This window comes from Loxodonta africana, chromosome 15, assembly GCF_030014295.1.
Source record: "Loxodonta africana isolate mLoxAfr1 chromosome 15, mLoxAfr1.hap2, whole genome shotgun sequence".
Lineage (NCBI taxonomy): Eukaryota > Metazoa > Chordata > Mammalia > Proboscidea > Elephantidae > Loxodonta > Loxodonta africana.
Genome location: NC_087356.1, coordinates 27,720,572 through 27,734,501, shown reverse-complemented (window position 1 = coordinate 27,734,501; position 13,930 = coordinate 27,720,572). Strand labels below are relative to the sequence as shown.

Here is a 13,930-nt window from a genome sequence, read left to right as displayed (position 1 = left end):
TACCTTTACATCAGATTATATATAAAGGGAATGTTCACAGCACCAATGCACTTAATAGCTAAAACATGTAAACAATTCAAATGTCCAAAAACAGTAGGCTTGATGAATATAGTATGTTCACGCAGTAGAATATTATACAACAATGAAAATGGATGAACCATACAACAACACGGATGGATCGCACTATTTACATAATATTGAAAGGAATAGGACACAAAAGAATACAGTCCGATGAGCCCCTTTGTATAATGTTCAAGAATAGGCATAGCTAACCAATCTTGTGTATAGACATATACATATGTGGTAAAATATAAAGAAGAACAAGGAGATAATTATCACAAAATTCAAGCTAATGGTTACCTTTGGGGAAAGGAAAGGGGTAACGACTGGGGAGGGACACTTGGTAGGGCAAAAGTAAAAATGGTACTGGTAACCAAGTGACTTTGGGCAAATTATCTAACCTCTTAGCCTTAGTTAAACTCTGGTGGCCTAATGGTTAGGTGCTGTGGCTGCTAACCAAAGGGTTGGCAGTTCAAATCTGCCAGGCGCTCGTTGGAAACTCTAGGGGGCAGTTCTGCTCTGTCCTATAGGGTCTCTATGAGTTGGAATTGACTTGACAGCACTGGGTTTGGTTTTTGATTTTTAGCCTTTGTTGCTTCACAGTAAACAGGAATAACATAATGGAAGTTGTAAAGAAGGATTAAGTCAAATAAATGATATTAAGTGCTTAGCTCACTGTCTAGCTGCTCATGTTGTTGTTGTTGTTGTTGGCTGCCATTGAGTCAGTTCTTGATTCATGATGACCCCCTGCACAGTGGAACAAAATATGCTGCCTGGTCCACTGCCATTCCCATGATCAGTTGCATATCAGACTGCTGTGATTCATAGGGTTTTCATTGGCTGATTTTCGAAAGTAGGTCACCAGACCTTTCTTCCTAGTCTGCTGTCTGTAAGCTTCACTGAAAGCTGTTCAGCATTGTAGCAGCAGGCAAGCTTCCACTGACAGATGGGCGGTGAGTATGCATGAGATGCATTGGCTGAGAATTGAACCTGGGTCTCCTGCATGAAAGGAAGGAATTCTACCACTGAATCACAAACGTCCTCTTTAGCTGCTCATACCCCGAAAAACCTTGTTGCCGTCGAGTTGATTCTGGCTGATGGCAACCTTATACGACAGAGTAGAACTGCTTCATAGGGTTTCCAACGCTGTAAATCTTTATGGAAGCAGACTGCTGCATCTTTTCTCTCACGGAGTGGCCAGTGGGTTCGAACTGCTGACTCTTGGTTCGCAGATGAACACTTTAACCACTGCACCACCGGGGCTCCTTAGCTGATCATAGTAAGCACTAAACGAATGGTAATATTTTCCTTATTTTATTGTGGTTCTCATTATGATTTGAAGCAGATACTATATACTTTTGGTAGGGAGGATAAAGTTCAATAAAAGTAGATGAAACTGAAACAAGAAAACCTAGAAGCAATGATAAGGAGAAGGAAACTACATTTGTGTTATTGCTACTTTGTGTCATTTTGCCATGCTAATTTAGCATTTTATTTTATTTAATCTTCAAAATAACCCTAAGACCAGATTCAGTTATAACAATCAGAATTAACCCATACTTTGTAACTTAGGTGTCATGACCATTTTAAATCAGATTGGTTAGATAACTTACCTAGGGCTCTACAGCTAATAAGTGGCAGGGCTGGGATTTGAACCAAGGTTTTTTTCACTGTGCTATTAGTAATTCTTAAATTTGATTTGAAAGTTGCTGGAAAATAGCTATTTAATTTTCATTCAGTGAAAATACAGTTTTTTCTGAAGTATTTAATAGAGATATACCCTGAGAAAGTTATATTGAAGAACTTTATATCCATTTTAAGGGAGAGGCCCCATCTTCCATGTCTGTGCAACAGAATCTAATTGAACTAATCTAGTTTATTCCAGACCTCCAGAATTAATCTTAATAGAGCCCAGCCTGAAATGCTGAAGCTGGGATTTTGGGAAATTATTTGGAAGCTAAATTTCAGTGAGATCAGGACTAGGCAGAAACTTGCATGGTTGGCTGCTGAATTACATCTCATGTTGGTTTATTGTGTGTTCACTGCCTTTGGTGTTTACTGTGGTGAGGCTAGATTTGATAGTTTGCAATTAGATTTACAGTATACCCAAAGGATTAAAAAGATGACTTAAGTGATGCTTATTCACTAGGTATTGAAAATATATATCCTTTGGGCATTGAGCCCTTCCCAGCTGTATTTGTTCTTACATCATTATTATTTACTAGTCAGCATTTATGTAGCCCTTGATTTTAAATTTATTTTTAATAGTTAGCCTATTTTGAGTTCAGAAAGTATGGTTAGTATTTTTTTCTATTTTAGCATGCCGATATAGTTAAGTGGATTGTTAGGAACTACTCAGGGAAGTTGTAATGACACCAAGATTTATACTTAAGCTCCTGATGGCTTATTTAGTACCAACAGTAGTCCACTAGTCCAGTTTTTTAGACTTAGATTGTTTTCTGCTGAACAGTTCTAGATTAAAATGGACTACTTCTGTTTGCCTTTCTTAAACCCAGTAACCAGTGCCGTCGAGTCGATTCCGACTCATAGCGACCCTATAGGACAGAGTTGCCTTCCTTTTTACTTAATAAAGGCGGTATGAGCAGTTTGTTTACTATATTTAGCTTTTAAATTTTAGGAGGCCAGAATAAGCGAAAGCATAGCTTTTGTAGGACTGCATTAGTTGAGAGACCTTTTAATAAGCTAATTATTGAGCTTTTTCTAAGTCCCCATCTTTACATTATGTTCAGTTTGTTTGCTATTAAAGAGCATATTGTGGGGTAGGTCACCTGCGGTTGAAGCATTGCTGGGATGTAAAGTACAGAATTCCTATCTTTATATTTAGGTGAGAAAGATCTCTTTTGCCACTCAGTTTATATAAACTTTCTCTTTATTGCTTCTGCCTTACTATTTTGTTTTTCTTGGGTTTATTTGATTGTACTTAGTATTTCCCTTCTTGGATTAAAAATTGTAAAATTTTATCTCAGTTAAGGTTTCTACTGTTCCCCAGAAGTAGAGGTATTTTTCTTGATGGAAGCTGGGTATACACATATCAAAGCATTCCATTTCAACTGACTGATGTTAGTGAGCAAGGGGTATTTGTGGCTGCCAGATGGAAACTCCTTTTCCTTATTAGCCCCTTGCCATTCCTCTGACCGTGGCAGCCGTATAGGGGTCTCAATGGTCATGGATTTGGACAGTATCATCTATTTTGAAGTAACGTTTATAAGAGCATTTGGGTAGATTGGTGTAAGACTTGAAGAGAGAGAAAAAAATCAAGCTTTGTTTTTTTATTAAATTAGGTGGTGTAAACAGTAATTTTTTTTCCTGAATTCTGGAGTGTTAGTGCATGAGTGTGTCAGGGTCTCCCCCTTCCCCTACTTCTGCTTCAACTTTTTATTAAAATTTCTAACATAGAAAAATGGAAAGAACAGCCACCTAGATTCAATAATGAATTAACATCTTGCCATATTTACTTCATCTATGCACATTTTCCCTTTGTACATCATATTGACTTTATATATAAAACTCATTGCCCTGAAGTCAATTCAGCAACCCTGGAGGACAGAGTAGAACTGCCCCATAGGGTTTCCAAGGATGTAACCTTTACTGGAGCAGACTGCCACCATCTTTTTCTCATGGAATGCCTGGTGGGTTCAAACCGTCAACCTTCCAGTTAGCAGCCAAGTGCTTAACCACTTTGCAACCAGGGTTCCTTTTGGGGGGGAGGGGAAATATATATATATATATATATATATATATATATAAAGTTTGGGGGAAAATTAAGTTTGGTGTCATTGGTTAGTAGTTCTCCCAATTTTCACATTCTGCCCAAAAGGTAGAACATTTGCCTTTTGAGTCATAAAATGAACCTGTTTTATTTCTGATCTGCCATTAATCATGGCACATACATAGTAAACATGTAATCAGGCCCACCTTTTATGAACTTGGGAGCTATAGCTAAAATGAAGTAGGAGACTAACATTAATTTACATTTAATTTAGAAGGTGTTGAATTGTTGTCAAGAACCCCAATGTCTCCAGGCTGTAGTCAAACATACCAATCACATATACCCATCCTAGTCTGTCTCCCCAATGTTTTCATCATACGTTTCCAGGGGTATTGATGAAGCAGGGAGAGAAAGGATAGAAAAACTAGCATTTACTGCATTACATATGTTAGCTTATTTAATCATAATCATTTAATTATGATGTTAATAGTTTTAATGCTGTGAAATAGATATTAATATCTATTAGATCTATCCTGAAGTACAGCGCTGTCAGTCATAAGATAATATGCATAAACCTACAAGGAAAACCAGTTAATACGACTATTATTCAAATTTCACACCAACCACTAAGGCCAAAGATGAAGAAATTGAAGATTTTTACCAGCTTCTGCAGTCTGAAATGAAACATGCAATCCGGATGCAAACTGATAATTATTGGCGATTGGAATGTGAAAGTAGGAAACAAAGAAGAAGAATTGGTATTTGGAAAATATGGCCATGGTGAAAGACACTACGCTGGAGATCCCGTGATAGAATTTCATAAGACCAATGATTTCTTTATTGCAAATACCTTTTTTCAACAACATAAACGGTGACTATACTTGTGGACCTCTCCAGATGGAATGCACAGGAATCAAATCAACTACATCAGTGCAAAGAGACAATGGAAAAGCTCAATCAATATCGTCAATCAGAACAAGGCCATGGGCCCACGGAGGAACAGATCATTGATTACTCATATGCAAGTTCAAAATGAAGTTGAAGAAAATTAAGACAAGTTCACGAGAGCCAAAGTACGACCTTGAATATATCCCAGCTGAATTTGGAGACCATCTCGAGAATAGATTTGATGCATTGAACAGAAGACCAGGCGGGTTATGGAATGACATCAAGGACATCATACATGAGGAAAGCAAGAGGTCACTAAAAAGAAAGAAAAGACCAAAATGGATGGAAGGAAGAGACTCTGAAACTTGCTCTTGAATGTTGAGTAGATAAAGCAAAAGGAAGAAATGATAAAGTAAAAGAGCCGAACAGAAGATTTCAAAGGGTGGGTTGAGAAGACAAAGTATTAAAATGAAATGTGCAAACACCTGGAGATAGAAAATCAAAAGGGGAGAACATGCTTGATATTTGTCAAACTGAAAGAACTGAAGAAAAAATTCAAGCCACAAGTTGCAATATTGAAGGATTCTGTGGGGAAAATAATAAATGACACAGGAAGCATCAATAGAACCTAGAAAGAATACACAGAGTTGTTGTACCAAAAAATAACTCATTGACATTCAACCGATGGTACTAAAGGAAGAGGTCCAAGCTGCGCTGAAGATATTGGCAAAAAACAAGGCTCCAGGAATGGGTGGATTACCAATTGAGATGTTTCAACAAATGAATGCAGTGCAGGAAGTGCTCACTCATCTCTGCCAAGAAATTTGGAAGACAGCTACCTGGCCAACCAACTGGAAGAGATCCATATTTTTGCCCATTCCAAAGAGAGGTGACCAAATAGAATGAGAGAATTATTGAACAATATCATTAACATCACACACAAGTAAAATTTTGCTGAAGAAAATTTAAAAGTGTTTGCAGCAGTACATCGACAGGGAGTTGCCAGAAATTCAAGCCAGATTCAGAAGAGGACGTGGAACAAGGGATATTATTGCTGGTGTCAGATGGATCCTGACTGAAAGCGGAGAATACCAGAAAGATGTTTACCTGTGTTTTATTGACTGTGCAGAGGCATTTGACTGTGTAGATCATAACAAATTATGGATAACATGGTGAAGAATGGAATTCCAGACCACTTAATCGTGCTCGTGAGGAACCCGTACTTAGACCAAGAGGCAGTCATTGGAACAGAACAAAGGGATACAACGTGGTTTAAAGTCAGTAAAGGTGTGTGTCGGGTTTGTATCCTTTCACCACACTTTTTCAGTCTGTATGCTGAGCAGATAATCTGAGAAGCTGGACTATATGAAAGAAGAATGTGGCATCAGGATTGGAGGAAGACTCATTGACAAACTGCTATATGCAGATGAGACAACTTTGCTTGCTGAAAGTCAGGAGGACTTGAAGCACTACTGATGAAGATCAGAAACCACAGCCTTCAGTACGGATTACACCTCAACAAAAAGAAAACAATCCTCACAAGTGGACCAATAAGCAACATCATGATAAACAGACAAAACATTGAAGTTGTCAAGGCTTTCAGTTTATATGGATCTGCAATCAGTGCCCTTGCAAGCAGCAGTCAAGAAATTGAATGACACATTGCATTGGGCAAATCTGCTGCAAAAGATTCCCTTAAAGTGTTAAAAAGCAAAGATGTCACTTTAAGGACTAAGGTGTACCTGACCAAAGCTATGGTGTTTTCAGTCTCCTCATACGCGTGTGCAAGCTGGAAAGTGAATAAGGAAGACCTAAGAAAAATCTTGAATTATGGTGTTGGTGAAGAATATTGAATATACCATGGACTGCCAGAAGAATGGACAAATCTGTCTTGGAAGAAGTACAGTCAGAATGCTCCTTAGAAGCGATGATGACAAGACTTTGCCTCACATACTTTGGACATGTTATCAGGAGAGACCAGCCCCTGGAGAAGGATGTCATGCTTGCTAAAGTAGAGGGTCAGTGAAAAAGAGGAAGGCCCTCAATGAGATAGACTGACACAGTGGGTGGAACAATGGGCCAGTGCACAACAATGATTGTGAGGATGGCACAGGACTGGGCAGTGTTTTGTTCTGTTGTACATAGGGTCGCTGTGAGTTGGAGCTGACCTGACGGCACCCAATAATGAGAACATTCTTATTTTATATCCGAGGAGACTGAGGTTTAGATACATTAAATAATTTGCCCATGATGACATACTGGTAGTAAGTAGAGGAGAATGATATTTGAATTAGAAAAAAAAAATCTGTTATTTTCAGGTTACTGTGATGATAGTACATCTGGTATATTTGAATTTTATTATTTTATAATTGAATATAAGTATTAAAGTGTCACTTGATTGGCAGTCTGGGTGGGACTAGTCAATACTACTTTTTTAGAAGATAGCTGACAAAGGTCTTAGTTCCAGGGGTTTTGATAGTGCCAAGTGCAGAACTTAGTGAATATTTTGTACTTTCGGTCTTCCTGATAAACAATGGAAAACTACACAGAAAACCAGTCTAAATACAGCTGAATTCCACCACATCAGTGTTATCAGAAGAGCTGGTGCCAAACATGAGACCACACCCAGAAAAGTCAAGCATAGCCCGTGAAAGAGCCTAAAATCAGTAACTCAGTGGGGAAGTTGTGACATCTCAGGATCCTGGAGAAAAAGCTGACCTGAAGATCTAAGGAGGAAACTGAAGCAAAGAATGGGCTTATAAATTGCCCAGGGTTTTGCTAGTGGTGGCACCAGGAATGTGAGAGATTTTTGATAATCTTGAAAGATATATGCTATTAAGAATCCCCAGTTCCCAAACATTACTAATTGAAATGTTGATGCTAGGTAGTTTGCAAGGCCATGCATAGGCTAAATGACTAGCCTCCACATTGAACTTCACACCTGTAATATACTAGGTATTTTTAATAATAGTAGCCGTTAACATTTATTGAGTACTTAGTTTGTGCTAACATCTACTCTAAACAATTTTACTCATATTAACTTATTTACTACTTACAACTATTCTATGAGGTGGATGAGGAAATAAGCTCAGAGAGGTTGAGTAAGGCAGAGATCACAGCTAGGAAAAGGAACTGGGATTAGAACCTAGGGAGTATGGCTCTAGAGTCCTTGCTCTTAACTGCTATGTTATATCAGAACCATTCTGCTACATCAGAATAACAATGTGAAATAGGCATTATCTCATCCCTTTTACAAATAACTTAAAAAATTTTTTTTATTGTGTTTCAGGTGAAAGTTTACCAAGCAAATTAATTTCCCATTTGATAGTTTGTACATAGAGTGTTTCATGATCTTGGTTTCATTCCCCACAATGTGTCAGCACTCCCCCCATTTCCACCTGTGTTTCCCCATTTTCTTTCGTCCTGATTTTCTACCCCTTCCTGCCTTCTCATCTTTGTTTTTGGGCAGATAATGCTCTTTTGATCTCCTATAATTGATTATTCTAGGGATACGTCCCTCTCGGGTGTTATTGTTTATCTTATGTGCTTGTCTGTCATTTGGCTGGGAAGTAATCTCTGGGACTGGCTTCCTTTCCTGGTCAGAACGGTGTCTTAAGGCCATAGTCTTGGGGATTCCTGCAGTCTCTGTTAGGCCAGCAAGGCTGGTCTATTTTGTGAATTTGATTTTTTGTTCTATGGTTTTCTTCTGCTCTGTCCGGGACCGTCTGTTGTGATCTCAGTCAGAGCAGTTGGTAGTGGTAGCCAGGCATTGTCTAGTTCTTCTAGCCTTGGGGTTGTGTAGGCTGTGGTTCATTAGTCCTTTGGACTAATTGCTCCCTTGAGTCTTTGATCTCCTTCACCCTCCCTTGCTCGGGACCAAGAGTTGTATCTTAAATGGCTGCTCCCTTGCTCCGGACCAATAGTTGTATCTTAGATGGCCGCTTGCAAGCTTTTAAGACGCCATATGCTCTTCAACAAAGTAGTATGCAGAACATTGTTTTTATGTACTATGTTGTGCCAAATGATGTAGATGTCCTCAAGTCTATTGTCCTTTGTCTGCTAGCCTAGGAACTTCATCCCTCGAGGTGTTTGGTTATGTCTAAGAGGTTTCCCTGACTATACCCTTTGTGTGCTTTATATGAGCCTCACCTATAGTCATGTATGTAGAAATATCCACCACCAAACCTATATTTGCCTGTGAGTGTGTTCCCTTACATCCTCCTGTACCTCTTGGTGTCCATTTGTAAATTATTGTTTGTTAATACTGTTGCTGCAGGATTGCCTAAGCTATAGTGGTTACTGTAAAACCCAGTGCCGTCGAGTCGATTCCGACTCATACTGTAGTTACCCCTTATTCTTGTGTTCCTCTCAGTGTCCTCTCTTCCCTTGGTCATGTTGTATTGACTTCTCCCATATTATGTACTGTCTTTCCCATCATCAGTATTAACTCTTGCCTTCTGTCTAATTGGTAATTTTCCCTCCCTGCCCCTTCCATCCCTGGTAACCGTCAAAGAATGTTTTTTTCTTTTTTTACTGTGTGTAAACCTTTTGTTGTTACTTTATAATAGTGGTCTTATACAATATTTGTCCTTTTGTGATTGACTTATTTCGCTCAGTATAATGTCCTCAAAATTCATCCATATTGTGAGATGTTTCACGGATTCATCATTATTCCTTATCATTGCTTAGTATTCCATTGTGTGTATGCACCACAGTTTGTTAATTCATTCATCTATTGATGGGCACTTAGGTTGTTTCCATCTTTTTGCTATTGAGAATAATACTTCAGTGAACATAGATGTGCATATGTCTATCCATGTCATGGCTCTTATTTCTTTAGGGTATATACCTAGGAGTGAGATTGCTGGATCATATGATATTTCTATTTCTAGCTTTTTTGAGAAGCACCATACTGTTTTCCAAAGTGATTGTACCATTTTAGATTCCCACCAACAGTGTATTAGCATTCCAATCTCCCCACAACTGTGCTGACATTTGTTATTTTCTGTTTTTATGATTAGTGCCAGTAATTTCGGGGTGAGACGGCATCTCATTGTAGTTTCGATTTGCATGACTCTAAAAAAAAAATTTTTTTTTAATAGCTGGTGGGAACCCGGTGGCATAATGGCTAAATGCTACAGCTGCTAACCAAAAGGTTGGCAGTTCAGATCCACCAGGCGCTCCATGGAAACTCTATGGGGCAGTTGTACCCTATCCTGTAGGGTTGCTGTGAGTCAGAATTGATTCACTGGCAACAGATTTTTTTTTTTTTTAAATAGCTAATGATTGTGAGCATTTCTTCGTATGTTTGTTAGCTCCTTGAATGTCTTTGGTGAAGTGTCTGTTCATATCCTTTGCCCATTTTTTAATTGGATTCTTTGCCTTTTATTATTGAGATGTTGAAGTTTTCTATAAATTTTAGAGATTAGTCCCTTGTTGGATATGTTGTAGCCAGATTTTTTTTCCCAGTCTGTAGGTTCTCTTTTGATTCCTTTGGAGAAGCCTTTTGTTGAGCATAAGTGTTTAATTTTTAGGAGGTCCCATTTACCTGGTTCATCTTGTGTTGTATGTGCATTTTTAATTACGTTTGGTATTCTATTTATGCCATATATTAGGGCACCTAGCGTTGTTCCTGCTTTTCCCTTCATGGTCTTTATAGTTTTAGCTTTTATATTTAGGTCTTTGATCCAATTTTAGTTAGTTATTGTGTATGGCGTGAAGTGTGGATCTTGTTTCATTTTTTTTTTTTTACAGATCGACATCCAGTTTTGCCAGCAACATTTATGGAAGACACTCTCTCTTCCCCATTTAATGATCTTTGGCCGTTTGTCGAAGATCAGCTGACCATAGGTGGATGGATTTACGTCTTGGTTCTCAGTTCTGTTCCATTGGTCTGTGTGTCTGTCATCGTACCAGTACCAGGCTGTTTTGACTACTGTGGCTGTGTAGTATGTTCTGAGATCAGGTAATGTGAGGCATCCTACTTTGTTCTTCTTCTTCAATATTGCTTTACTTCTCTGGGGCCTCTTTCCTTTGCATATAAAGTTAGTGATTAGTTTTTCCATCTCAGTAAAGAATGTTGCTGGAATTTGGATTGGGCTTGCATTATATCTATAGATTGCTTTAGGCAGTATTGACGTTTTTACAATGTTGAGCCATCCTATCCATGACCATGATATGTTTTCCCATGTATGTAGGTCTCTTTTGGTTTTTTGCAGTACTGTTTTGTAATTTTCTTTGTATAGGTCTTTTATGTCCCTGGTTAGATTTATTCATAAGTATTTTATCTTAACGAGTGCTATTGTAAATGGTAATGTTTTCCTGATTTCCTTTTCGAAGTTCTCTTTGTTGTTGTGTAGGAGTCCAACTGATTTTTGTATCTTGATCATGTATTCTGCTACTTTGCTGAACCCTTCTATTAGTTCCGGTAGCTTTCTTGTAAAAGAGTCCTTGAGATTTTCTATTGTAAAATCATATCATCTGTGAATAGGAATAGTGTTATTTCTTCCTTGCCAGTTTGTATGCCCTTTATTTCCTTTTCTTGCCTTATTGCTCTTACCTAGGCCTTCCAGTAAAATGTTGAATAAGAATGGTGATGACGGACATCCTTGTCTGGTTTCCATTCCTAAGAGGAATGCTTTCAGTCTCTCTCTATTGAGAATAATGTTGGTTGTTGGTTTTGTATAAATGCCCTTTATTATGCTGAGGATTTTCCCCTCTATTCCTGTTTTGCTGAAGGGTTTTAACAGGAATGAGTGTTGAATTTCATCAGATGCCTTTTCTGTCTCGATTGAGATGATCATGTGATTCTTTTTTATTTATGTGGTAGATTACATGAATGGATTTTCTTATGTAGAACCATGCTAGCATAAACAAAAAAACAAACACACTGTCGTTGAGTCGATTCCGACTCATAGTGACCCTATAGGACAGAGTAGAACTGCCCCATAGAGTTTCCAAGGAGCAGCTGGCAGATTCAAACTGCCGACCTCTTGGCTAGCAGCTGTAGCACTTAACCACTATGCCACCAGGGTTTCCCATTCTGGCATACCTGGTATGAATCCCACTTGGTCATGATGTATTATTTTTTTGATATGCTGTTGAATTCTATTGGCTAGAATTTTGTTGAGAATTTTTACGTCTATATTCGTGAGGGATATTGGTCTATACTTTTTTTGTGGAGTCTTTGGCTGGCTCTGGTTTCAGGGTTATACTGGCTTCACAGAATGAATTTGAGAGTATTCCTTCCTTTTCTGTGCTCTGAAATAGTTTGAGTAGTATTGCTTTGAGCTCTTCTCTGAATGTTTTTAGAATTCTCCAGTGAAGCGGTCCAGGACGGGTCTTTTTTTGGTTGGTTGTTAATTTATTATTACCTCTGCAATCTCTTCTTTTGTTATGGGTCTGTTCAGACTTTCTATTTCAGTTTTGTTAGTTTAGGTAAGTAGTGTGTTTCTAGAAATTTGTCCATTTCCTTTAGGTTTTCAAATCTGTTGGAGTAAAATTTTCGTATTATTCTGTTATGATCCTTTCTGTTTCAGTTGAGCAGATACCTTTGAGATCATGCTTCGGTAGTAAAAATGTGAATACCAAGGCATTAAAAAAAATCTTTTAGTTGTCTCTCTTATCTAGCTCAGATGGCTTGATAAGTCTTTCTTTTAGTCTATTGAATTTGCAGTGTGTGAATTACAATCTTAAACTTTAACACAATCTCTTATGGATTATAAAGCAAAGACAACAAAAACAATAACAAAAAAAATCTCTGTAGAGGTTGAGCCATAGGCTTTTGAGATGAATTCACAACCAGTACTAGTTGAGAGAATCACTTCCTAAAAGCATGTAATATGTTTAAGGTTGTCAGGTGATTCTTCTGACTTATAGTTCACTGGGAAACCCTGGTGGCGTAGTGATTAAGTGCTACGACTTCTAACCAAGAGGTCAGCAATTTGAATCTGCCAGGCGCTCCTTGGAAACTCTATGGGGCAGTTCTACTCTGCCCTATATGGTCGCTATGAGTCGGATTCGACTTGATGGCATTGGGTTTGGTTTGGTTTTGGGATAGTTCATTGTGAAATTTATGACCAGATTGCTTCCCTAGTTCCTGTAGCTGATTTCTTTAAATTCCTTTTGTTTATAAATCATACCCATTGACCCATCGCTGTTGAGTTGATTCTGACTCATAGCAACCCTATAGGATGAAGTAGAACTGCCTCCATAGGGTTTCCAAGGCTGTAATCTTTACGGGTGCAGACTGACACATCTTTTTCCCACAGAGCCGCTGTTGGGTTTGAACTGCCTACCTTTTGGTTAGCAGCTGAGGGCTTAACCCCTCCTGTGTCACCAGGGCTGCTTTATAAACGATTCAACTTAGCATTTAAATAAAGACAACCCAATATTGATGTCATCCTCAGTACTCACTGCCGTTGCCCTAATTTAGGTCCTTATTTTTCACTTGGACAATAGTTTCCTTACTGGTATCTCTCTGCTTCATTTTCACTTTTCTCAACAAATGTATACTTAACAAGGTCTGCCATGTGTGAGATGCTGTGCTCAGCACTGAGTATGTCAGCAGCAAACAAGACAGACATGTTGCTTGCCCTAGTGGAGTGTATGATCTGCTGGTTAGTCCATTTTCTATATGATTGCCCTAAACTTTTCCTAAAACCCAGATTAAATCTTTGTTTGTTTTCTTTTGCTTATTGTAAGCTCTCCACAGTGAAGCTGTGGCGTAGCTTAACAGTTGCAGTGACTTCTCCAGTGAAGTATCCGTCCTTTCTTCTTAGAAGCAGAAACAATTGTTTTTTTTTATCCTGGTTCCAGTAGTACTTTATAAAAAATCTTTAGTATAGCATTTATTAGATTGTATTATAGTCGTTTACATCAGTCTCCACTGCTAATTTGTGAGTTTCTTGAAAGCAGGTATAGTATTTTATTTGTTTTATCCTTGTTATCGAATATAATATCTGGAATATAAGTGCTCAATAAATGTTTGAATTATAGTTTTAGTACTTGCTGTCTTTTCTTATGTATGTCTTGTTTCTCTAATTACAAGGCCATATAATTCCTTTTTAACCTTATGGTATCCAAATTGGTGCAGAGAACATAGTATATCCTTAAAAAAATATTCAGTCATTATTATTTCTTTTAGTATCTTCTGTGTACTAGCTTTTTTGTTTAGAAAAGTGTTTCTTTGTCCTCTGTTTTACAGAATGTCTTGCTTTATTTAAAAAAAAAAAAAAATCCAGACCTTTTATT

General features: G+C 38.0%; 1 protein-coding gene across 20 annotated transcripts in view; it reads left to right on the top strand.

Annotated features, from left to right (window-relative positions):
- EXOC6B (exocyst complex component 6B) overlaps nucleotides 1–13,930 on the top strand; it is a 712,770-nt gene that overhangs the window by 53,291 nt on the left and 645,549 nt on the right. The gene's annotated exons all lie outside the window — the stretch shown is intronic.